Below are 27,027 nucleotides of genomic sequence, written 5' to 3'. Positions count from 1 at the left end.
ACCCTGGTACTTAAAGAACTTTGATAACAAAGACAATATCTAGGTTCTCCGGGATCACTTTCTAATACAATTTTTTCTCTTATTTGACCTCTTTTGGTCCTATACTGGCCTGCCTTGTTTTTTAATGAAAGCCAACTATTTTGTGTGAAAAACACGCAGAGATTCTAAAACAGCTTATGTTTCTCTAGAAGAGCATCACTCTTCCTTTTCTGTCATGATTTCTCTAGGATTAAGATATCTGGTGGCTCAGATGGTAAGGAATCTGCCTGCAATGCAGGAGATCCAGGTTGATCCCTGGGTTGGGAAGATCGCCTGGAGAAAGGAATGGCTGCCCACTCCAGTATTCTTGCCTGGAGTATTCCATGGACAGAGGAGCCCGGCAGGCTACAGTACTTGGGGTTCCAAAGAGTCAGACAGTACTGAATGACTAACATATGTCATGTCATGAAATATCTCAAGTCCTGGTGAAATAAATAGGTTTTGGATATATTCCAATACATTTTTTTTCTTCATTTGATCCTTTCATAGGAAATTTTCTACTTTTTTCCTACTTACATGTTTTCAGAGGGACAATAATCTTTCACAAGTAAATGGATCATAGCCAAAAAGCAGGTGGGACCTTAATTTTGGTAAAATGGGATTTCTGCCTTTTATATTGGTAGACAGTGCTGTGCTCAGCACTGACTCTGTGGCTCCATGGACTGTAGCCCGCCAGGCTCCTCTGTCCATGGGATTCTCCAGGCAAGAGGACTAGTATAGGTAGCCATTCTCTTCTCCAAGTGGTCTTCTTAACCCAGGGATAGAACCCATCTCAGATGACCTTTAATTTTGTAAAATGATATTTCTACCTGTTAGATTGGTAGATAAGTAATGGGAAAATACATAACTGAAAGTTTCTCTTCACTCTCCACGGCTGCATATAAATTGGTAAGAACCTTTTATGGTATGCTTTTAAAATATACTTGAAATTCAGGATTATAGATCACTTTCAACTCAGAACTACTTTCCTTTTCTTTAGATATCTTGACTTAAAACGTACTCACACACTACTTTAACATTGCACATAAAGAATTTTATTGTGACATTTTAATAAATGTAAATATGACTATTGGCATAAATATTGATGGGTGTCTGTATGAGCACATGATGGATGAGTAGAAATACATAGAATATTTACTTTCTAACACTAGGTATAAAATTAGATCTTTGGATTATTTTCACAGTACCCAGCTTACACAGTACACAAAAATACACATACTTAATTGGGGTTATTGAGGTTATTTTCATATGAAATTATAAAAGACCTAAAATAAAGCTTCTTCAAGTAAGCCAAGCCATTTGTATTTAATACTGTTGATTAAAAGCATGAAATTGATTTATTCTAGGTAAAGTTGTTGACCCTCTATTGGGAAATTAAAATAAATATATAATTTTTCCTTTTTCCCTCTGCTATGTAGCCTCTTTTTACCTCAACATTCAGTGGCTCTTGATACTCTTTATATAATTCTATAGTATTAATTTAGTCTCTATGGAGGCAATCCCTTTCATAAGATTAGATGGAATCACATTCATGAAGAAGGTACATGGGAATGAAGGGATGTTTTAATATAATCAACCAACAAATTTCATTTCTGTATAAAAGTGTTAGTTCCTCAGTTGCATCCAACTCTTTGCAACCCCTTGGACCATAGACTTCCAGGCTTTTTTGTAGAACTCCTTGTAATATTTTTCTACTTTTTTTGGATTTTAAATTTCCCTTATTTTACTCTTCATCTTTTCAATTAATCCAAACAGGAGGTAGAATACAAACATTGTAGTTATGGGAGGAAGGCTTAAGAATGAGGGGATAATGTATGTATATATACACATACACACAGCTGATTGACTTTGTTGTACAGCAGATATTAACACAATATTATTAAGCGATCATGTGTGTCTGTGTGTTAGTCGCTCTGTCGTGTCCGATTCTTTGTGACCCCGTGGACTGTAGCCTGCGAGGCTCCTCTGTCCATAGAATTCTCCAGGCAAGAATACTTGAGTGGGTAACCATTCCCTTCTCCAGGGGATTTTCCTGACCCAGGGATCGAACCCAGGTCTCCTGTGTTAAAGCCAGATTCTTTATCCTCTGAGAAACCATCAGGGGAGCCCAAAGCAATCATACTCCAATGAAAAAATTTGTAATTAAAAAAAATCAGGTAGAAATACAAATCACTTTTCAGATTGCAAAGGAAGGAAACATTTCAAAGAGACATCTACCCCTAATTGTTAGGAATTCACTGTCTCAATGTTGCACTTGATGATAAATAAAACACAAAATCTTGAGTTTCACTGAAATAAAATTCCATGCATATTCTGTTATAGAAGTCTGAAGCAAAAAGGCGTAGTTAACATTTAAAGCTTCCTCAATATTGAATTTTCTTTCTCCTTTAAATACTACTGCTAGTGTGTATGTTCAGTATTCCTACAGCAGAAGCTCAGATTTTCCTGCATGTTGACAGTGGTTGGCTGAACAAGCAAATCAGTTCTAAAGATCTGAATGAATTAAGGAATCCGTGGTTTAAAATGAACCTGTTCATCATATATTCTATTTTCACTTTTACTTTTACACTATTAGTTGTAAAATATTAGCACTTACTTTTGAGGTCATAAAAGTCAAGGATCTCAGAAGAGGCAGCTTCCAGCAGGGATGGGGAGCCAGTCAGATGTGTCTGTGCTCAGCATGAGGCTTCTTCAGCTGCAAAATAAAATGAATCAACCATAGAATCTGTGACAAGCTAATGGCTATGACTGTAGTGGTCAGATGACCACTACAATTTTCTCTGTATCATTAAATTTTTAATCAAAGTGACATTATAAAATAGGTGAACATAAAAATTATAAACATCAAATATTGTAGTAGTAAAAAGACAAAATCGGTTGCCTTACTTGGTAATTTGCAGTTTATTTTGAGTTTCTAAGATTATATCATACATCATAGATAAGGAGATATTAATGCATGGGCTCTTTTTTTAATATTTTTGAGATGGATGCTTATTCTAAAAAGGGTTAGAAGCATGCACATCATTTTACCTATTCTTATAAAGCACTTCCTTGTCTTCTCATAAAAAACCTTGGTCAGGTAATCAAGTTTAACAGCAACACTGCTAAGCTATGTTGATGGCATGCATGTGCCCTTGGTATGAAGTAAAGGGAAAGGTTTACTGGTCATCTTCCCAAGTTCCATGATGTCAGTCTAAACATGAGACAAACGTCATGTAAGTTCTAACTGAGGTACATTCTACCAAATGCCTGACTACTTCTCAAAACTGTCAAGGTCTTCAAAAACAAAAAGAATTTGAGAAACTACCAGTCAAGAGACATGGCAAATAAATGCAACGTGGTGTCCTGCATGGGATCCTGAAATAGATAAAGGACATTAGGGAACAACCAAAGGAACCTGACTAGAAAATTAAATGTTTAGAAAAGCGTTTCCTTGTGCATTGGTTCATTTAATCCTCCTAGCTATGCTATGTTGTTGATATTATTTAGTTTTGCTTTGGATAGACAACTGAGGCTTAGAAAATCTTTGGCATCTTTCTTAACAACATCACTCTAGTATAATATTGTGGAAAATGGACTTGAATCCATGTGATTGATCATGGGTTCTTTGTTAAACAACCCAGATCATGAAACACCACCACTATTGGGCCATTGGGTATTAGACAAGATTTTTGAAACATTTATTCAAGTTTCTTAATGATGTGTGCAGTGTTATCTATTGGACTGAGTCTTAACTAGGTAGTGCTAGGTTTCTGAAGAAGAAAATATGGTATAGAGTTTAAATGTTCAGATAGAAGAGTATGTTTCCTAGATTCAAAGTCCATGGTAACACTTAGTAGCTGAACAACCTGGCCAAATTCTCTGTGACTTTTTGCTCTCTTCTATGAAACTGGAGTAATAGAATGACATATATTTCAAGGATATATTGATAAGATTAAATTTTATATATTTAAAGTATTTACAACAATTCCAAGTGCATAATCAATGTCCAATTATCATTATTTATAAAAATTCCTTAATACATTTATCAAAGAGAGTCACCAGATTAATTTGGGTACCTGTAAAATTATTAGTTTGGAAATCTTAAAGGACTATATAGATGCCATAACAGATTAATGTGATTTAAAAACACAATTACATAATTAAATAGTCCAAGATATAGTGTGGGATGCATGACAAGTTTTCCCTCATAAGCCAAATGTAGCCCTTGCTATCTAATGGGGAGGATAACCAAGAAACCTTTGGTTTCTCACTGAAGTAAGTACCTTATGAAGTTTAAGAATAACTCTATACTATAAAATTTTGATTGTGATAGTCCTCTTTTCAAAATTATTCAATATTTAATATTGCATTAGATTATAGATGACCACCTGGTATTTTCAGTAAAGAGGTTTCCAAAATATTTTAAGACTCTCACAGATGGTCTGCATTTCCTTCATTAAATTCTACTAGTATCTGCACAGCTTATTCCAGCCACTTTATGTGCCATTAAGTAGACATTTTGGGTAAAAATTATTAGGCATTTAGTGGATTAACCTTTCATATCCTGTTCAACATGCCTCCAGCCTGAGATGTTTCCAGACCTACCATGGCTTACACACTCTTATATGTGTGATTTTATCTCCAGGAAATAGACCCCACAGTAGGATTTATGAAGCAAATTCATATGAATTTATAATTTGATAAAACTGTGCCAGATTACTTGAGAAAACATGGCAATTATCCACACTTTTATTAGCAATTTATGTGACATTTTTTCTTTTCTACAGTTGTATTGTTCTCTTTCTTCCGCTTCTATTCCACCAGCCAGATCTGGCAGGTGAAAATGATAATTTGCTTTTATTTGAATCTGTATGTTACAGATTACTGGTCCGGTTAGTACCTTATTTGAATCTGTATGTACAGATTACTGGTCAGGTTAGTACCCTATCTTATTTTGAATTGATTATTTTCTGAGTAACACTTACCATCCTTTACTTCTTTTTTTTTTTTTTACTTTATTAAAATTTGCTCCTCTCATTCTTGCTTTCTCATTCTTATCAGCATGTTAAAGTTTTAATACATACATTATAAGCAACACAGCCTTCGTCTACAGCTTCGCACTGACATATTTAAACCACCACCTGCACAGTGGATTGCTGGTGGGAAGCTGCTGAACAGCACAGTGGGCTCAGCCCTGGGCTTTGTGATGAGCCAGAGGGGTAGGTGGGGAGGGGTGGAGAGAGGAGGGTGTAAACTGATGGCTGATTCACCTTGGTGTAAGGCAGAGACTGACACCACACGCCACAGAGCAATCATCCTCCAGTTAAAAGTAAATTTTATTTTATTTTTTTAATATTATTTTATTTTTAAACTTTACAATATTGTATTAGTTTTGCCAAACATCGAAATGAATCCGCCACAGGTATACCCGTGCTCCCCATCCTGAACCCTCCTCCCTCCTCCCTCCCCATACCCTTCCTCTGGGTCGTCCCAGTGCACCAGCCCCAAGCATCCATTCTCACCTGCTATAAATTTGACATAGGTTTAAAATGCAATATCTTTCATAAAACAAAAGTAGTTAATGTTTACATCCGCATATCTGTTAACATTTTCCTTGTAAATTAGAGATTTCTTCCTTAAAAATATGCTGTACACTTTGGAAGTATTTTAATTTTTTCCTATTCCACCTAGAATTTGACAAATTAAATTATGAGCATTGATATTCTTGGAAATTAGAAGTTAATTGCTTTCATACAGAAGCCAATTTTATCTGCAGTATTTCTTAAATAAAACAGGTATTTAATCCTCAATTCATAGTAACATCTCATACGAAACTATCATAAAATAAATGAGTGAATGTCTACATTCTATCTTGTTTTTTTTTTTTTCTTTTTTCCCCCCTGTGGCATTCAGTGATTTAAAGTATAGTTTAGTGTCTGCTAGAATTAAACCTTTCTTTATTCCCTGGGTTTGGGTAAAATTTTAACTCCTAGTCAATTACTTAAGTTCTCTGTGCTTCATGTGACTTGGGTAAAATCAGAATAATGATAGCAGTCCTTCATAAGGATGTTTTGACGGTTAAATGAAACAATACAAGCGCATGGAATGGTATCTGGTATCAGGCAGGCACTAATTGCTTTTAAAATATATGTATGAAGTTTTGGCTTCCCCCAATTATTGGCGACCATCAGTGATTTTGTGTTGCTTTTCACCATTTACCATTTCATACTTATGTTCTTATATATTTGAAAAAGGAAATTAAATTTTATTTTTACATTTAATCAAAATATTGACTTTTGTTTTACAATCAGTGTATTTTTCTGCAGCTTATATTGAAAACCCATAGTGGTTTACCTGAGTACTGATTTGAACATATTTTCTGTCTGAAAGCACAGTTAATATTTTGTTTTTCAATTTCCCTCCAAGTTTTAGTTTAACTATATATCATCTGCTTGTAAGGCAAAATGTTTTTATTGTAGATGCAAAACAAAACATGCAGCCCTTTCTTTAGTAGAGGGGACACACACACACTTTCAGTTTCCAAATATCTGTATCATAAAGGCGATTTGCAAGCAATAAACTGTTATATGCCACAGAATAATAGATGGAAAATGAAAAGTGTTCTGAAGCATCCTCTTCTAATGCTGAGAATTCTGTTCTGTTTATATATTAAATTTTCCTTTTCCTAATGTTAGATAGAAAATATACTGTGGTGTTGGGAATATTATCCATGTAGAGTAAAGAAACTTTATTAAACTGGTGAAAACACTTAGCTATTAAAAGTTTGGTATGTGTTCAGAGATACTATAAAACTATTGATGTGCTTTTACCTTCATTTACATTTGATAGAGGCTGATTTTGCTTTATAAGTGTGTATACATGTATGTGAGCATGAGCGTGAAAACCTAAGAAAGCTTTTCACACATTTTTTGCATTAATTGCAGCGTTAGAGAAGGTGACAATGGCAGAATCCACAGCAATTAAGTTGACTGGATAAGCTCCCAGTTGTAAAGGAAAAGGACAAAATAGCACACTGGCAACAATTTAGAAACAGTTACATTAAGTATGAATTTGTGCATGAAAAGGAACACATATCTGTATGCATGTATTTAAAGCACTATGTTTTGTCCTCATTTCAATAAAAGCATAATAGTTATGTGTGATATCTGTGAATATGTCAGGTCTAAGGAATCTCAGACATTTTGCTCAAGCATGAAGCACAGAATAGAATAAGATGCAAAATACTAGCTTATATCATGACCATTAAAAAAAAAAAGTGAAAAATGATGCAGCAAATCATTAAGGGATCCAGGAATGAACTAATAATCTCCTAGGAAGAGACGTTCTTCCAATAGCTCCAAAATTGTAAATATTTGAAAGATACAATGGAGAGATGTCGAGAAAAATCTCATTCCAGATTTTTACTCAGCAAGTCTCATATTCTTCCTGCAGAGAGGAATGTGAAGGAAACCCTGGCCCAGCAGCTCTATTACTCTGGGCTAGATTTTTATTATCATCATTCCTTGGTGGGCTCCAAGTTGAACATAAATCATGAAAGGAGCTCAATGAGTTGGCGAGAAAACAGATTTTTCCCGCAGTATTTATTGCCATTCCAGTACTATGGAAATTGTATGTGTGCAACAGCAGATTGAATAGTCCTGCAGAGGTTTGAAGACATAGGTAAGTGATAGATAATAAATTTTATAGATATTTCCTTCTGTGCATTCGAGACTCACTTTCGAGGCTCGTGTGATTTCTTCCATAACATTTTGCCTTAGTGAACTTATTATTTTTTTTTTTCAGGAAAATCCAAAGTAAATAAAAATTAAGCTGTCACAGATTCACAGCTTTTCAGAATTCAATATAGCTGAATCTTTCTAGATTCATAGGTCATTTCTTCACTATTGTTGAGTCAACTTGGCCTCCATCCAAAGGATTTCTGAATCTTATTTCACTTAGCAACACTGACTGTATTTTCTCTTTATTGGTTTTGCACATACCCTACATCTTAAGATTATCTTATGGTACACAATTACTCTCAGAAGAAAGGGGTCCAAAGAAAGTCAGGTAAGGGCTCAACAGAAGATCAAAGGGAAGAGGCAAGTAGAAATTAAGCACTTGAATTTTAGTGCCAAGTGCCTGAAAACCAAAGATGAAGGCAGCAGAATGAATCCTGACTCTTGTGTCAGCCTTGTGAATATGAAGATCAACAGCAACAGGGAGGGCAGGGCACTGCCTTTATGTAAGGTTCATTATGACAATTAAGATTGGGCAACAATCATACAGATGTATATGTGAACTAATTCAGATGCCAGGAAATTGAGCTTGTAGGTATAACTAATTGTTTTCTAAATGCTGTCTATGATGTAATGATATATATTAATACCACATCTAACGGAAATCAATGTTATTAGTAAAAAAATAACCAGCCCTATAAATGTTTTGACCTCTGTATTCGTTTCCTATAGCTTGTGTATCAAATTACTACAAATTTAGTAGTTTTAAAAAAAGTAGCAATTTATCTTAGAGTTCTAGAGGTCAGAAGTCCAAAATCAGTGTTGTAGAAGAAAGTCAAGATGTTTACAAGGCTGGCTCCTTCTGGAGATTCTTAAAGGAAATCCTTGCCTTTTTCACCTTGTACAGACTCCTCCATTTGTTGCTTCCTGGCCCGCAAACCCCTAACACCCTATCCTCTCCTCTTTTTATCAGGTCTAATCCTGATTCTGACCTCTTGCCTCTCTTCTGTAATAAGGCTTCTCCATCTCCTGGACACATGTGGATAATGTGGGCTGCTCTTCCAAATTCCTTAATGTAATCACATCTGCAACATGCCCTTGGTCATATAAGATGAACATTCTTGGGTTTCAAGGACTGGGATGTGTACATCTCAGGAAAGGAGGTCTTATTCTGTCTGATTCAAGCACCTTCTAGGTTTATACTGTTGTCCTGTCTACTAAAGGGAATAAGAAAAATGTTGTGATCATCAAAGAACATGAATGCACATGAAAAAAAAAAAATGCCTACTGTAGGTCAGTGGTGGATTAGGGCTTTACCAGGTGGCTTAGTGGTAAATAATCTGTCTGCATTGAGGAGACCTGGGTTTGATCCCTGGGACAGGAAGATGCTCCGGAGAAGGACATCGCAACCCATGCTAGTATTTAGGCTGGAAAAATCTCATGGACTGAGGAACCTGGTCGGGTACAATCAATGGTGGTGGATTAGGGGCTAGCTGGAATCCTCTGGGGAACACTAGAGAAAGGATTGGGAATAGATGAGCCCTGATAGAAAAGAATCAAGTTGGAGAAAATAGTAAAACAACAAAAAAAATGTTTCTAGAAAACAGGAAACCTGGCTAAAGGAGCTTGTCAAAGTCAGGAAAGAGAAGTGCTTGAGGAAGGAAATAATGATTTATGAGGTCTATAGGATGATTACACAATTATGAAAAGCTTTTTATGGGATCCTAAGACCTTGGGTTTCTATCTGACCACTCATCAGTATCATCAACTACCTCTAAACATCTCTGATATCACGATTCTTTATCAGGTCTGCTTGGTACAAAGTGGATTCTGAGCATAAGTAATACCATTTTAAAAAATGTACACTCAGGCTGAAAAGCATTTTGAATTTCTAAAGACTTTAAATTTTACCCAAGCACAATGGAAAACTAAAGAAAGTTCAGATCTGACATGGTCAAATGTCTATTTTCAAAGATAAGCGTGGTGGCTGCATGCATGTTACACTGGACTGCACAAGATCAGAAACAAATATTTAGACAGCATCTGTTATTTTAAATCAGAAATTGCATGGGCAATAAGTAGAGTAATGGCAGTTTTCATCCCTTCATGTGGTTGATGGGTATAGAAATAAATGATGGTTAATGGATAATAAAAAGTTTTGAGTGATACTTTGGGGGTGAATGTATAGGACACAGTCTTTCCTGTATGTAATGATTTTCACATTTTGATCCTCAGTCCTGACTGATTTCTTAACACTAGATGTTTTTAGGACTTCTGCAATTGAAGGTCATAGAAATATTTCAAATTTAGCACAAAGAAGATAAAAGTCTTCATTAACGGCTATCCCTTCCTCACTGTCAACCTTACCCTTTGTTTATGTGGTAAATTTATTCCTCCATTTGTTCTGGGAAGATATTTTGGAATTATCCTTACTTTTTCTTTTTCTTTCCCCTTCTCCAGGGGATCATCCCAACCCAGAGATCAAACCTGGGTCTCCTGCATTGTATCCTGATTCTTTACTGCCTGATCCACCAAGAAAGCCTTTCTTTTTTTTTTTTTTTTTTCTTTTCACTCTAGCACTAAGCCAGCAAAAAATCCTGGTCTCTATCTCCAAACTATTTCAGAATGTCATCACTTCTGAAAAATTCCATCATGGCCACTTATCTTAGTTGGTAAGTGACTTTTCATTCCAGGAGCTCCTTCATAAGAATCAGAGAAATTCTTCTAAAATGGAAGTAAGGTCTCATCACTTTTCCTGCTCAAAACACCCCCATTTGCTTCTTATTTCTCTCAGACTAAAATCAGGTCCTAATTGACTGATGCCACTTTTTTGTTTACCTGAAACCAATCAGCAAAACATGTTTATTAATTCAATCAAAGTGTAAAAATATAAGGAGGATTTCTATGAGCTTCCTCTATCTGAAACATGGTGATTATAAAGATGATTTGAGGCACATAGTAAAGGATATTTATGGATTGAAGGATTAGCTGACCTTGGACATGCATACTTGAAGTAGTTAAAAGAAATATGTTCACCCATTTTTTCTATCTTGTATGCTGCTGACTCTGCAAACTGGTGAGAATAAACAAACAAAATTACCCACTATGTAGAAGTTAAAAGTTGCTGAAGATGGTAAATGGAAATACATTTTACTGTGAATAACAGCAATTTACTAAGCAATTAGCAATAGGCAATAATGTCAATCATTACTAAGATGTAATTTTTAGGATCAGGACATGACTATTATTCTAAATTTGAATCAAGGAACATTTTACAATTTTATGGTGTTAATTATTTTAACACCCAGGGATATTTTATGGAGTAAGATGGAGAAATTAAAAAAAAATATTTAAGAGTGTTTTGTCATTTAAATCATTCCTTTATTTGCAGTCATAAAATCAGTGAGTTATTGTTAGGATAGTCAATCTCTCAAGTACAAAGATGCTATAAAATATTGAACTCTGAGACGTGTCTAGGAAAATTATTGAATAAAGAAGTCAAAAGGTTTATGGAAAATGATCTTTTGTTTATAGTCAAGGGAAACATACATTTTGTACTTTCCATTGCTGTTTTACCAGGGATAAAATATTTAGTGTAGCCCTGTAAAATATATTCTTAGAGTTACAGCTAAAATGGCTAAAATGACTCAGAGCTCTAAATACTTCAGGGTATGCTTAAAGGAAATTATTTGGTGTAGTTTTTTTACCCCCTGTTTGTAAAACTATATTGTGATGTAGCTGAAAAGTAAAATAGAAATCACAGTTTTAAGAAGAAAAAGTACATATGGATGTTAAAACTAAAATTAGCTCATCAGTTCCCCTGCCATACAATTAACTGAGTACTTACATTAATTAAAACCTTCCTCTTTCAAATCTGAAGTCTGCAATGAAATCATGGGCCCCTCTGGAGGAGTTGGCTATGTGCTATAAGCTGGTGAAAAAAATGTTAATATGATTGACGTACCTTTTTTTGTATCTAGTTTTGGATGATTGCTAAATTGTGCTTTTATCAACAAACTTTCTGAAGCTATGTATTTAACATCATTGGTCATTTTTGCTTTGTTATATGAAAAAAATTTTAAGGGAATAGGACCCTTACTATTCCCAGCCCAAAGACTTTCATTTTATTCCAGGTTTGAGTACTTTTCCATGGCACCATAGACGGTCCTGAATTGGCAGGCAGACTCTTTACCACCAGGGAAGTCCAGAACTCCATACGTAGTATGTATTAAGATGTTCTTGCAGGAAATGGATGGATGCTTTCCTAAAGAAGTTCCTGAAGAGAGTTTTAACCTAAACTCAAGAAGGTGGAACCAGACAACTGTCTCATCTAAAGTAAAAAGTAAGATCTCATCCAAATTAACCAGAGATTGCTTAACTTTAGGAAGGGCAACTTCTGGCTAGATCCTCCAGCAAAAACTTTTCACAGAAAAATGTTTACCATGTAATACTTAAAGATCTGAGAGTTGTAGGTCAGTTAAAAGTTACCAGCCTCTAAAAATAATACTTTCCATTTTTAGAATGGTCAACCTTATTTCTCAGGAGTTGTTGAGGTGATCATTTCAAAATCAGGTCAAACATGTTATGTCCTGGTTCAAATACACTCCTACATTTACTGAGAAAAGGGTGAAAGTGAAATTCGCTCAGTTCTGTTCAACTCTTTCCAAGTCCATGGACTATACAATCCATGGAATTCTCCAGGCCAGAATACTGAAGTGGGTAGCCTTCTTCAGCGGATCTTCCTGACCCACACATGGAACCGGGGTCTCCTTTGCAGGCAGGTTCTTTACCAATTGAGCTATGAGGGAAGCCCTAGAAAAGGATAAGCCTAAGTTATTAATATTACTACATTACTTTCCAGGTCTATGTTTACTGTGATTGTTTTCCTCTTTTGGTTTACTCTGGGAAAGTAATTTTCTCCTAACTTAACTCATTTGTTGTTTTGTTTTTTCCAACACGTAAGAAATTTTTGCACGCCGTGTTTTGGCATCTGTTCCTCCCACCTGTGATGTTTGCTAATATTATCCAGCTCTATGAACCAATCACCTTTTCAGTACATTTGTGTTCAGTCGCTTCAGTCCTTTCCGACTCTGCAACCCCATGGACTGTAGCCCACACCAGGCTCCTCTGTCCAAGGGATATTCCAGGCGTGAATACTGGAGTGGCTTGCCATTTCCATCTCCAGGGGATCTTCCTGACCCAGAAATGAAGCCTGTGTCTCCTGCATAAGTAGGTGGGTTCTTTACCACTGAGCCACCTGGGAAGCCCCATCTTCTCAGTGAAGACTGTACTATTTAAAATTTCCATAGTACCCAGTCTGTAAATTCTGTTTTGTTAGGTCTCACCACTAATATTCCATAAATATTTGCTCATCAGTTGCTTATTACCTTCATATTCCTTTAGAATGTAAGCTCAAGGAGGATGAAAAGTCATTTTTTCCAATTCTATATTCCAGCCCTTCTTGAAGTACCCAGTCCATATTTATTTGTTTATTCAATTAATTAAAACTGAATAACAGCATTTGCTTGTTTGTTCTTCTGTGTTAATACTTTAAGCAAAGTATTTTGACTGAAGTTTCTCTCCAGTTTACCTGCTGTGTGAAATCGAATACCTCCACTCCAAACTATATACATGGTTTGGGGAGGCTCTGTCAATATTGAGAGGCTAATCACTTCATGGGAAATAGATGGGGAAACAGTGGAAACAGTGTCAGACTTGATTTTGGGGGGCTCCAAAATCACTGCAGATGGTGATTGCAGCCATGAAATTAAAAGACGCTTACTCCTTGGAAGGAAAGTTATGACCAACCTAGATAGCATATTCAAAAGTAGAGACATTACTTTGCCAACAAAGGTCCATCTAGTCAAGGCTATGGTTTTTCTTGTGGTCATGTATGGATGTGAGAGTTGGACTGTGAAGAAGGCTGAGCGCCGAAGAATTGATGCTTTTGAGCTGTGGTGTTGGAGAAGACTCTTGAGAGTCCCTTGGACTGCAAGGAGATCCAACCAGTCCATTCTAAGGGAGATTGGTCCTGGGTGTTCTTTGGAAGGAATGATGCGAAAGCTGAAACTCCAGTACTTTGGCCACCTCATATGAAGTGCTGACTCATTGGAAAAGACTCTGATGCTGGGAGGGATTGGGGGCAGGAGGAGAAGGGGACGACAGAGGATGAGATGGCTGGATGGCATCACTGACTCGATGGACGTGAGTTTGAGTGAATTCCAGGAGTTGGTGATGGATAGGGAGGCCTGGCGTGCTGTGATTCATGGGGTCGCAAAGAGTCGGACATGACTGAGCAACTGAACTGAACTGAATTGAAGCTTTTGCTGGAGAAGTTGCCTCCGGGATGTGGACAGTCTCTAAACCACATTCTGTTGTTTATGAGTGACTGACAGTGTGGAGGTGACCATAGAGAACCTTAGGTTGCTTGATTCTTGTTTTCACCTTTTCACAATCTGTGAAAAAAATTTTTTCTATGTACAAAATATTGTGTTCAAGTTAAGCTCGGTTTTAGATAGCACAGTCTCTACTGAGAAGGTAACTGATTCATGTCAGAGAACAGCGCAGAGAGGAGGAGGGCATATGCCAAGACACAGAGTGCAAGCAATTTCTTACGTGTTGAAAAAACAGCAAAAATTGCTTACAAGCTAAGCTCAATTAGCTAAACATAATATAGCTAAATTCTCTCATACTTTGTCATGGACCCTGAAATGGTCCTGTAAAACTCTCAGCTAGGAGAAAAAACATATTCTAAATTTTATACATTTTACACCTTCCAGAAGGCAGCGCTCTGTCCTAATTTCCCTTCCTCTGTGCCACTCTGTGCAAAGCCCTCCTGCTTGATTGATTGGAATTTCTTCCTTATCATCCTTCCCCATTTCTAGCTACCTCCTCTCCATGGGTGACTGATGTAATGAACTTGATGTGTATCGTTGAAATTGTGTCCTTGATGAGTACCGTAGTTCTTGCTCAACAAAATTTGTTAAATCTATCAATGCTTCTTACTGTGTATCTGATACTCCTAGCCACTAAATAGCATCTCACAGTGGGTATGTCCCTGGCTTTAATCAATCACTCTAGTGAAGGTGGACACCTGAGTTGCCCCATTCACAACCACCCCTGTCACAAATACAGAAAGATCAACCTCTTAAATGGACCACCATGAACCTATCACTATGAAAGGGGTTCTGTTTAAAAGAATCTATTCAAGGGAGATTAAGGAAGATTTAACTTGGGAGTTTTGAATTAATGTAATCAATCACTGAATCAAAATGATCAACAAATAATCAAATGATATTGTATTAGTATGAGTAGAAAGCCAATAAAAGTAGAAAGCCAATAAAAATATAAAGCCAAGTAAAAGCAGGATAAGAAAAATACACTTGGGAAATTTCTTTGTAGAAATTTCCAAAGTTAATATTTGATGTTGTAATGGTCAAAGAAAATGTTCAGTGATGAGACAAGATCTGTGACTCAGAAGTTCAATCAATCACAAGAGAAAAATCTGAAATCAAATCTATGACTATAAAAATTATAAAATATCTCATTTAGCAAATGGTAATGAAAAATCACCTATCTCTAGACCAAATGTCTATTGAAAACATTCTGTAAAAATGTCTACATTGCTATGAAATGGTATGCTTAAATTCTTTTTTTTTTTAATTTTTACTTAATTTTATTTTTTATTTTTTAACTTTACAATATTGTATTGGTTCTGTCATATGCTTAAATTCTAATTAGAAAATTTGTTTTAATATTAAACATGCATATATGTGTGTATATATAATTATTTCTACACACAGGAATTAATTTTTTTTAATTTGTAGAAAAATCAGTTTTACCTATGGTTAATCATAAAAATAATTTAAATTTTAGTATAAATATAAATGTTAGTATATTTTATTTCAACATTCATTTTTACTTTCTAGGACATCAGAGTTAAATGTTATTTAAATCTAATAGTTTTTTTCAGACAATTTTCATGTAGACAATACATTTTGCAGGTAACTATATATATATATTCTACCCATTAAACAATACAGTGAACATCTTAAAATTATATTATGGTATTTTTGCAGTTATGCTGAGCTGACATATTAGAATAGTATGTTTGATGACTTGAAACTGCTTAGTTACAGCTACAAGGAAAAGAAAAACACTTTTTCAGACTTGTCAGAAATATTTTCTGTGAGATTTGTAAAAAAGTGAAAAGTTTGACATTTATTCCATACATTTTGCAAGAACACAAAATATTTCTTGAAAATAAAAACTGTCTTGTCCTGGAATTATATATCCAAAAATAAAACAGTTAAATAGGAGCAGGAAAAAAAGAGATTTATTTAAAAATGAAATGGTAAATTTGTCAAGTACCCTCTGGTAATCTTACCTGAAGGAAGTCACTTCTAGATTTATTCAAAATGTAATTTAGAACATATTTATAAACTAAATAAATGTTTATATATATATATGTGTGTGTGTGTGTGTGTGTGTGAGTATATGTATGTAAGGTAGAAGAATAAAATGTCCAAAAATTCTGAACTCATAAACCAAGCCAAAGAACTGTGTGGCATTCTGTGACCATATAGTCATTCAGAAATTATCACTATTCCATACTTTATATCTGCTATCCTCTTGATTTTCTTAAGAGTTTGGCTTTATGTGTGCTTCCTTATGCAATATACCATGTGTTTTTTGCCTATTCTAATACTTTTTAAAATTAAAAAAATGTTATTATGTGTTTTCTTCTATATGTTGTCATTGTTTTTCATCATACTCTGATCAATGTTTGAAAAATTAAAGCCCACTGATTTTTTTGCCCATATTTAGCAGAATTTGTATTATATTTATTAATAAAGAATGAGCATTTATTCAAATATGTACTTGTTTTTGAAATATTCTTAATATTTTTCATTTTTGTGGATTCTTTTTGATTTTATTGATTAATGGGAGATTTATATTTTAATGCCTCAATGGGATAAGTTGAGGCATTAAAGCACACTCAATGAAACACGGATCTTAATCAACATAAAGATCATTAATGATTCCTGTCTCACAAGCCAGGAGCAAACATACACCCAGGGTATCAATCTATATACACAGTTTCCAGGTAATGTCCATTTCTCTCATGCTGTGATACCTTTGGACTTTCAAGTCATAGGTAAATGTTTAATGCTGGTTTGAAATGCTTTCTGAGAAGTCTTGTTGTTTGGGGGCATCCTGATTTTTTTACTACATCAGTCAAGAAGATAGGAAATATTCACGTGACTAAATGTCCATTCTCCATCCATGTGTGCTGTGTTGTTGTTTCAGGCATATCCTACTCTGTGCGGTCCTAAGGACTGTAGCCCGCCAGGCTCCTCCATCCATGGGATTCCCCAGGCAAGAATCCTAGCATGGGTTGCTATTTCCATCTCTAGGGGCGGTCTTCCCAACCCAGGGATCAAACCTGCATTTTATGTCTCTTCTACAGGTGGGTTTTTTACTCCATAAGTAGCCCTGCCCACTTCCAAAATCCATAAATTCTATATGCAATGTAGAAAAGACAGTCTTTTCAATAAGCAGAGCTTGAAAAACTGGACAGACACATATAAAAGAATGAAATTAGAACATTATCAAACATCATATACAAAAATAAACTCAAAATGGATAAAAGACCTAAGTTTAATGTCAGACACTGTGAAACTCATAGAGGAAAATATAGGAAGAACTCACTTTGACATAAATTGCAATGATATCTTTCTTGATCCATCTCCTAGAGTAATGAAAATAAAAACAAAAATAAATAAATGGGACCTAATGAAGGAAAGTTATGACCAACCTAGATAGCATATTCAAAAGCAGAGACATTACTTTGCCAACAAAGGACCGTCTGGTCAAGGCTATGGTTTTTCCTGTGGTCATGTATGGATGTGAGAGTTGGACTGTGAAGAAGGCTGAGTGCCGAAGAATTGATGCTTTTGAGCTGTGGTGTTGGAGAAGACTCTTGAGAGTCCCTTGGACTGCAAGGAGATCCAACCAGTCCATTCTGAAGGAGATCAACCCTGGGATTTCTTATGATGCTAAAGGATGAAACTCCAGTACTTTGACCACCTCGTGTGAAGAGTTGACTCATTGGAAAAGACTCTGATGCTGGGAGGGGTTGGGGGCAGGAGGAGAAGGGGATGACAGAGGACGAGATGGCTGGATGGCATCACTGACTTGATGGACGTGAGTCTCAGTGAACTCCGGGAGTTGGTGATGGACAGGGAGGCCTGGCGTGCTGCGATTCATGGGGTCGCAAAGAGTCGGACACGACTGAGCGACTGAACTGAACTGAGTGAAACTCAAATGCTTTTGCACAGCAAAAGAAACTGTAGGCAAGGTGAAAGGACAACCCACAGGATTGGAGGAAATATTTGCAAACAAAGCAACCAGCATGGGACTAATCTCCAAAATACACCAACAGCTCTATGTCAAAAACAAAACAAACAACAACAAAAAAATAGAGGACATAAATACACATTTCTCCATGAAGAGATACAAATAGCCAAGAGACATATGAAAAGATGTTCAACATGACTATCAGGTAAATGCAAATCGAAACTGCAATGAAGTAATTATCACCTCACACCAGTCAAAATGGCCATCATCAAAAAAAGTCTACAAACGATGAATGTGGGAGAAGATGTGGAGAAAAAGAAACCCTCTTACACTGTTGGTGGTAAATTAAATTGGTACAACCACCATGAAAAACAGTATGGAAGTTGCATAAAAAACTAGAAATAGAACTACAATATAACCCAGCAATCCTACTGCTGGGCATATATCTGGAGAAAACCGTAATCCAAAAGGATCCGTGCACCTCAGTGTTCATTGCAGCGCTGCTTACACTAGCCAAGACTTGAAAGCAACCTCATGGACAGAGAAATGGACACAGATGTGGTACAGACATAAAATGGAATGTTATTCAACCATAAAAGAATGAAATAAAGCCATTTAGAGCAACATAGATGGATCCGGAGATTATCATACTAAGAGAAGTAAATCAGAGAAAGACAAATACCATATGATATCATCATCTAGTAAATAAAACAAATGAGCTTATTTACAAAGCAAACAGACCTGTCAATATCCAAAACAAACTTAACAAAGAGAAAATGTAGTTGGAGGGATAAATCAGGAGATTTGAATGAATATACACATCCCAGTATACATAAGAGAGACAAGAAACAAGGTCCCACTGCACAGCACAGGGGACTCTCTGTTCTGTGATAGCCTATATAAGAAAAGAATCTAAAAAACAGTGAGTGTATATATGTATGAATCCCTTTGTTATATGCCTGAAACAAAACATTGTAAGTCAACTATAGTTCAATAAAGTTAAAAATTAAAAAATTAAAAATCCCAAATTCATAAATTCTGGTTTTTCAACAGATGATCTTGTCACATTAGGTGTTACATCTTAAAATTCTTATTTTTTGTTTCACTTTTTTTTTCCAGATAAGATTTTCCAATGAATAGAATTCTGCCTAGCATTATATTTCCATATTTCCAAGAACATCTGGCCCGGGTTTTTCATCACCTCAATGTTTCACAAGGAAGAGAATATCATAGACTTTGATGCTAGCATTTGGGGTTAGGTGAATTCTGAGCTCTGTAATGTACTGAAAGGATCTTTTCAAATATGTTGGTAGTGTATTTTGAAGGACAGAAGTTATTACTCTTAATGTGGTTGCAACCTCAGCCTTTTAATTTTTTTTCTCTTCTGTTTTGTGAGCTTGACCTAACACCTATGTCTTCTTAAAGTGGAGATGATTTGCTTTAAACTTCTGTTAATCTGCCTGCAGTGGATGCCTCTGCCTTCTAGCATAAGAGCAGAGTGGGGTGCCCAGCTTATTGTCCAAAGTAACGTGGGGAGAGTGAAGGCATGAGGGATGTGTGAGGTGAGGTATGTGCATGGGACTCGGAGGACACTAGGGAGCATGTTCCGTTGTGCCAGTTGCCCAAGCACAGCCAGTTGTGACCCTTGATGACACGGCCTCCGTCATTACATCAGTATGGCGCCAGAGTGCCACCCCGACAGCAGAGACAGAAATCTCTTTTCTGGTTCTTTCAAGACTGACTTCTGTCTCCTCTGGAGGCCCCTCAGTATCACCAAACACCAAACCACTGAGCAAGATGCCAGTGATCAGACCCATGAAGCCCCACAGGCTCACTAGAGATTGAGAAACTAGATTATTGACCAAATACGATGTTTAATTTGCTCTGTACCAAACATCTTATACTTTGGTTTTAACTCATCTCAGGCTTGTTTGTATAGTTAGTGCTGGACTTGATGGGGACAGTGCTGTTGGCATTACATAATGGATATATGTGTTTTATTTTAAAGTGTTCTTGCATGACTCAAAATAATGCACTTGAAAAATGTTCATCAAGTATTTTGCTTATACAGTGAAGGTCCACTCATTACCATGCACAAATGAGCTGTATCCTAATTCCTGCCAAATCTTTGTGTCTCGCTGAGCCCATCTCCAACTGTGCTGCACAATAACCCTTCTTTTATAATTAAATATTCCCCTGGAAACATCAGCTAAAGGGCATTAATATTTAATCACTTCATGCCCTATATTTTTTATGTTACAAAAGCACTCTACAAGTCCAAGAGATTATTTTTCCTTTACTGGAATCTCAACTGAACTCGCAAAGCTCTCTTTTTTTTTTTTTCTTGTAGCTTTGACTAGCCTACTTGTGTCTGTGAAAACCTCCTGTTACTTAGACATTTTCTCGTAAATCAGGACTCAATATCACCTTATGATAAGCTTTTTATAAAAGTGTAAAAGACTTTTTCTTTTTCATTTCTCAGTCAGCTCACCAGAAAACCTCATTTTTTATGTTTTGTGGTTTTTTCCCATACAAATGATTTCCCATCCAGTTAATGCAATGACTGGGCCCGCAGACAGGATGGTTTACACTGATAGTATTAGTCCAGCACCCAGTAGTGAGACCTCACAAGGAGTGAGACTAGTTTCACCCATCCTGCAATATTGCCGTATTCTAATATCCTGGGGAGATATGTCAGAATTGCTGCAACTATGTTTGATGAAACACACAGTTACTGGATGTCTGCTACTGACACAGCGTGCCTCTCCCATGCCTCTGCTCACTTTGGGGACCTGTGGGCCAAGAGTCACATTCCAGTCCTTGCCTCTGATGTCTGCAGCCCAGTGTCCAGGAGAAGGATGACTTCTGCCAATTCCTCCCTGGTCCAAAATCGTAAAGAAGACCAAGCACCGAAAAACTGATGCTTTGAAATTGTGATGCTTGAGAAGACTCCTGACTTAGACTACAAGAAGATCAAACCAGTCAATCTCAAAGGCAGTCAGTCCTGAACATTCATTGTTAGGACTGTTGCTAAACTTGAAATTCCAATACTTTGGCCACCTGACGCAGAGAGCTGGCTCACTGGAAAGGACCTTGAAGCTGGGAAAGATTGAGGGCAAGAGGGGAAGCGGGGGCAGGTCAGAGGATGAGATGGTTGGAGGGCATCACTGACTCAATGGACATGAATTTGAGCAAACTCCTGGGAGATGGTGAAGGACAGGGAAGCCCAGAGTGCTGCAGTCCATGGGGTCACAAAGAGTTGGAACTGGACTTGGCAACTACCACAATGTCAAGAAATATAGATTCATCAGTTTTCACTTCACAGAGAAACCGGTACCAGAGGAAAATATAGTTGAAATGATAACAAAAAAGTGTTTGTTTTTGTTTTAAAGAGAACTATTTAAAATTAATGTAAATCAAAGGTATTTCCTGTTGATGTTTTGTAGTTTGGTATATTTTTCCTTTCCTTTTTTTTTTTATTTTTGAGACTGAATTCAATTTCTTTAAAAGGCTTATAAATATATTATGTTGCTAAGATATTTTATTTTACTGAAAGATAACATCAATTACCAATAAATTATGTGATATCATTTAACTAGGTGTTTTTGTTACTTTGAAATGTAATTTCAGTCTGTTATCTACCACATGCTGCCTCTAGATTGATTTTAGGAATAGAGGTAGAAATATAATTTAAGAAAAAGTAAAGGTCTTATAAGAATAAAGAGCATTTATTCACCAGGTGTGTGTGCTTAGTCACTCAGTCATGTCCAACTCTTTGGGATCCCATGGGCTGTAGTCTGCCAGGCTCCTCTGTCCATGGAAGTTTTCAGCCAAGAATACGGGAGTGGGTTGCCATTTCCTACTCCATTATTCTTCCCCGATGGCTCAGCAGTAAAGTATCTCCCTGTAATGCATGAGACACAGGAAATGCGGGTTTGATCCCTGAGTTGTAAAGATCCCTGAAAGAGGAAATGGCAACCCACTCAGTATTCTTGTCTGAAACATTCCATGGACAGAGGAGGCTGGTGAGTTACAGCCCGTGGAGTTGCAAAGAGACACAAATGAGAGACTGAGCAGCACACACTCCATTATTCATCAGGAAATCAAGCCAAATAAGAAAGGAGTAATTTCACTTTCAATAAAATGTGTTTATTTGCTAGCCTTAAATTTTTACTTGTGAAAAGCATCAGAGTCATGGAGACTCAAATAAAAGAAGGAATATCAGTAAGAGACAACTGTAACTGAGACTCGCAAACAAAGCAGCAACATGCACTCTTTAAAAAATACGTGGTATACCTTGGGCAGACAAAGCCAACACACTTTTGGAGTAATGGATTTCCTAGGATGGAATAGGGTCTGTGAGTTTCTTTTGCATGGTTTGATACCAAGAACTGAAAGTGAATGTAGAACTGATTGAGAAGATGGGTAGTCCTTTATATACTCCAGAAAACTTTCAGAAAATAAGAAAGAGTCTTAGAGTTTTACTTATGTTGAATCTTGGAGATTTGTCCTGACTAAGATAGACATATAATGGCACACACATACAGATATAGGCACACAAGAGCCATAAGATTCCATTCAGTGCCTCACTGTGACCTGTAAATAATTTCTGTTAGCCTAGGGCACTGATGTACCTGTCTTTGTAGGCTCACACTTTTCAAAAAACAAGCAAGAAAAGCCGAATTGAATTCATCAATTATATTATAAAGTAGGCTCTGAAAAAGCAAGGAAATAAAGAATTTACTGTGAAATATGTCAGAGTCAAATTATGCGGTGTATTCAAAGATCTTAGCAAAAGTAGCAACACGCTTGTAGCAGAAATATAATAGTTCTGCATGATGAGCTAGAGCCAAGGTGGGTGGTGATGATTGGAAGAAAATTGAACATCAAGAATAAAGTCCTTAAATCAACACAAAAAAGAATTAAATATACTGTAATCATAGTAAACAAAGTATAAGGAAGTATAAGTACAATTATTAATAACATACTTTATAGAGGGTAACAACCAGTTCTCAATCAAACCAAAGAATGCTAAAATGAAAGAAATATAGAATAATATAAAGGGAGTATACATGCCAGTAAAAAAAAGACAAATTTATCAGGAGAGGAAAAATTTTTCAAATAGCAACTAAAAGCAGTTCATAAGGAATGCATATTCAAGGTAAAGATGCAAGAAAATTTTTAAAAAGATTGAAAAGATATATAATGAAAACACTATAAAATCAAAGTGGCTGTATTTACCATAGACAAAGCAGGTTTCAAGATCAAAAGCATTATGAGAGACAAACAGAAATATTATGACATAATACTCAATACAAGTAGTAGTTAAAGTCCTAAATTGGTAAATTGATACCCATATTAACACATGACAAGGTTGAAATTAAAAGTAGGAACAGGAAAATCCACAGTCATATGTAAGATACTTGTGTCAGGAACACACAGGATGAATAAGCCTTCTTATAGTTTTTCATAACATATTTACTGAGAAAATTTTGAAAGGTTTATGCTTCAGAATGATACTATGTTTAACTGATAATTTTAGCTTCATATTAATCCTAACAATTTTGCTATTTAAACATATATCAAACTACAGTAGTGGAATATTTTATTCTAACACTTTTTCAGTTAAGGTGAATAAATATTGATAATTATAAATATATATATCTATATGTACACATGGACTTTCCCTGGTGGCTCAGTAGTAAAGAATCTGCCTGTCAATGTAGGAGACCTGGGTTCGGTCCTTGGTTTGGGATGATCCCCCAGAGGAGGGCATGGCAATCCACTCCAGTATTCTTGCCTGGAGAATCCCACGGACAGAGGAGCCTGGCAGGCTACAGTTCATGGGTTCACAAAGAGTCGGACATGACTGAAGCAACAAAGCAGGAGCAGCAGCATAAACACACATACACATATTAGTGTACACACACACACATGCACACACACACACACATATCTCTATATATGGACAGAAATAAAAAGATACATATCACTTCTCTTGTATTGGCATACCTAATTTCTTTTCCTTCTATTTTATTATTGCTTTGTCCTCATTGGTCAAAAGCATTTGTTATATGTCTTGCTGTTTCCTTTGGAGAGTGTTTAAAGCATTTTTTCTTTAGGTATAAAATCTCAAGTTCTACTGGACAGGTTTTATTAAGTTAAAGACAGTCTAGTTTGATAAATGCTTGTTTTTTAATTCAAGAATGAGTGTTACTGTTAGTGATTTTTCATCAACTATAAAAATGTTTTTGGTTGCTTGAGTTATATAAATATCTGGTAAAGAATATTTTTCCCTTATTTAATCACCTTTTATTTTGAAGAATAAATCTGCTTGGCCAAGCAGCAGTTAACTCTGCCTCTCTCAAATGAGATATTTTTTATTTGAATAGGACTATACTAATTATCTAAAACGTGTTAAAATGCTTTGCATGTTTATATATTTTAGTTAATTTTAAATGAGAAAGAACAATTTCATTGTAAGTTGTGGAGTAAAGCCAGTTAAGATAAAACCAGTCAATCCTAAAGGAAACTAACCCTGAATATCCACTCGAAGGACTGATGCTGAAGCTCCAATACTTTGACCAGCTGATGCGAAGAGCTGACTCATAGGAAAATACCCTGATGCTGGGTCTTTTATAAATATATTTTGTTGCTAAGATATTTTATTTTCCTGAAAGCTAACATCAATTACCAATAAATTATGTGATGTCATTTAACTAGGTGTTTTCATTACTTTAAAATGTAATTTCAGTCTTTTATTTATCACATGTTGTATCTAGATTGATTGCTGGGAAAGACTGAAGACAGGAGAAGGGGGTGACAGAGGATGAGATGGTTGAATGGCATCACCTACTCAATGGATATGAGTTTGAGCAAACTCTGGGAGATAGTGAAGGACAGGGAAGCCTTGTGTGCTACAGTTCATGGGGTCACAAAGAGTTGGGCAACTTAGCGACTGAAAAAATGAATGAACTCTAAAATCTACACCTATGAACTCTATAAATGCTCCCAAATAAGCAAAAGCTGGGGATTATAGGTAGTCATTAAACAAAAGATAATATTTGTGGACAAAAGAAAAGTCATGAGAAAACTAAATTATGCACAACTCATCACTTTCAACTTGGTTTAACTCTTTGGAATTTACCTCCCATTTTTGGCACTCAAGGCTCTGAGTATAGCTGTCTGATTTCCATACCTCTTCTGTTAAACTGAAAACACCCAGTTCTTAAACCATAGTACTTGCATGAAGAGGGGGAAAATATAGGATACTTAGAAGAATGGAGGGGATTTATCTATAATCCATTAGCACAAATAAATGGCATACAAAGAGGTGTATAGTTTACATATTAACACGTCAGAAAGATTGTTATGACATTCATGCAAACATATCACATGAGGGAGGGAGAAGGAAGGAAGGAGAGAACACAGGCAAGCCATGTTAACTAAATTAGAATGAAACATACTACACCAAAAATAGAGAACATTATCCATCTGTGTTTCACACTGAAAAGAACATTTGAGATTCTGAATAATTTAATAACATCTAAGTTTAAAGATGAGATAAATAAAGGGTAGAATTTAATGATACAGAAATTGCAGAGCTAGGGAAACAAACTAAATGCCAAATGAATAGCATTACAGAAGGGATAGGAACAAAATAGAACTTCAAGAAATAAAACAAACACAGCTGAAAACCTCATTTATGATATAGAGGACTGGCTTAATATAACCACAGTTGAATCCACATGAAAACAACAAAGTTCTTGGAGCAATTAGGGACAAAACCCTAGAACAGCAAGATGGGCAAAGAATCTAACATGAAGGTAATTGGGAACCCTGGGGTAGAAAGTTAAAAAAAGGCAATGAAATACTTCTCTATAAAGATAATAGTACGTTTTCTTATAGAAATACAGTCCAACATATTTCTGTATTAGAACATCTATCAACAATCCAAAATAAGTTGAAAGAGAAAAATCACTTATACAATCCATAATTAATTCACTTGATGTGATGAATTTAAAAGCTTCAGATTCAAGCTCTAAGTTATTGACAAGACTAGGGATTGGATAGTAAAAGGATTACAGCTCAATAAAAAAAATCAAAAATAAACGAAAGACCTAGACATTTCTTCAAAGAAGACATAAAGATGGCCAAGAGGCACATGAAAAGATCCCCAACATCACTAAGTACAAAAGAAATACAAATCAAAACTACAATGAGGTATCACCTCACACAAGTTGGAATGGTTAGCATCAAAAAAATCTACAAACAATGCCAGAGAGTGTAAGAAGAAAAGGGAACCCTTTTGCACTGTTACTGGGAATGTAAATTGAGATCACCACTATGGAAAACAGTGTGGAGGTCTCTTTAAAAATAGAGCTACCATATGACCTACACCTGGGCATAAAGCCTGAGAAAACCACAATTCATAAAGACACATGGACCACAGGGTTCGTTGCAGCATCATTTATTTATACAACATCCATGACATGGAAGCAGTGTAGACGTCCATCCACAGAGAAATGGAGAAAGAAAATGTGGTACATATATATATATAATGGAATATTACTCAGCCATAAAAAGAAATGTTATTGGGTCATTAGTGAAGATGTGGATGGACCTAGAGTCTGACATACAGGGTGAAGTAAGTCAGAAAGAGAAAAACAACTGTCATATATTAAGGTATGCATGTGGAATCTACAGAAATGGTACAGATGAACCTAGTCCCAGGGCAGGGATAGAGACACAGATGTAAAGACATAAGGGTGTGGGGGGGGCACGAATTGGGAGATTGTCATCGACATATAGACACTGCCGTGTATAAAGTATATAGCTAGTGGGAGGCTGCCATACAGCACATGGAGCTCAGGTGGGTGCTCTGTGATGACATTGAGGGGTGGGAGGGGGT

General features: G+C 36.0%; 2 long non-coding RNA genes across 2 annotated transcripts in view; one reads left to right on the top strand and one right to left on the bottom strand.

Moving 5' to 3' along the window:
* Nucleotides 1-10,714: 10,714 nt before the first annotated feature.
* On the top strand, nt 10,715-13,170 carry LOC129636181 (uncharacterized). The gene is made up of 3 exons (XR_008706744.1): nt 10,715-10,890; nt 11,891-12,099; nt 12,721-13,170. It is a non-coding gene; the product is annotated as an uncharacterized LOC129636181 (long non-coding RNA).
* An 8,584-nt stretch (nt 13,171-21,754) lies between these two features.
* Nucleotides 21,755-27,027, bottom strand: part of LOC129636182 (uncharacterized) — a 50,961-nt gene continuing 45,688 nt past the window's right edge. Inside the window, exon 3 of the long non-coding RNA XR_008706745.1 lies at nt 21,755-22,020. This is a non-coding gene — a long non-coding RNA (uncharacterized LOC129636182). The remainder of the gene's footprint in view (nt 22,021-27,027) is intronic.

This window comes from Bubalus kerabau, chromosome 21 (assembly GCF_029407905.1).
Source record: "Bubalus kerabau isolate K-KA32 ecotype Philippines breed swamp buffalo chromosome 21, PCC_UOA_SB_1v2, whole genome shotgun sequence".
In the NCBI taxonomy this organism is placed as follows: Eukaryota; Metazoa; Chordata; class Mammalia; order Artiodactyla; family Bovidae; genus Bubalus; species Bubalus kerabau.
Note: the sequence above shows the minus strand (reverse complement) of the source record. Positions and strands in the feature narration are given on the sequence as shown.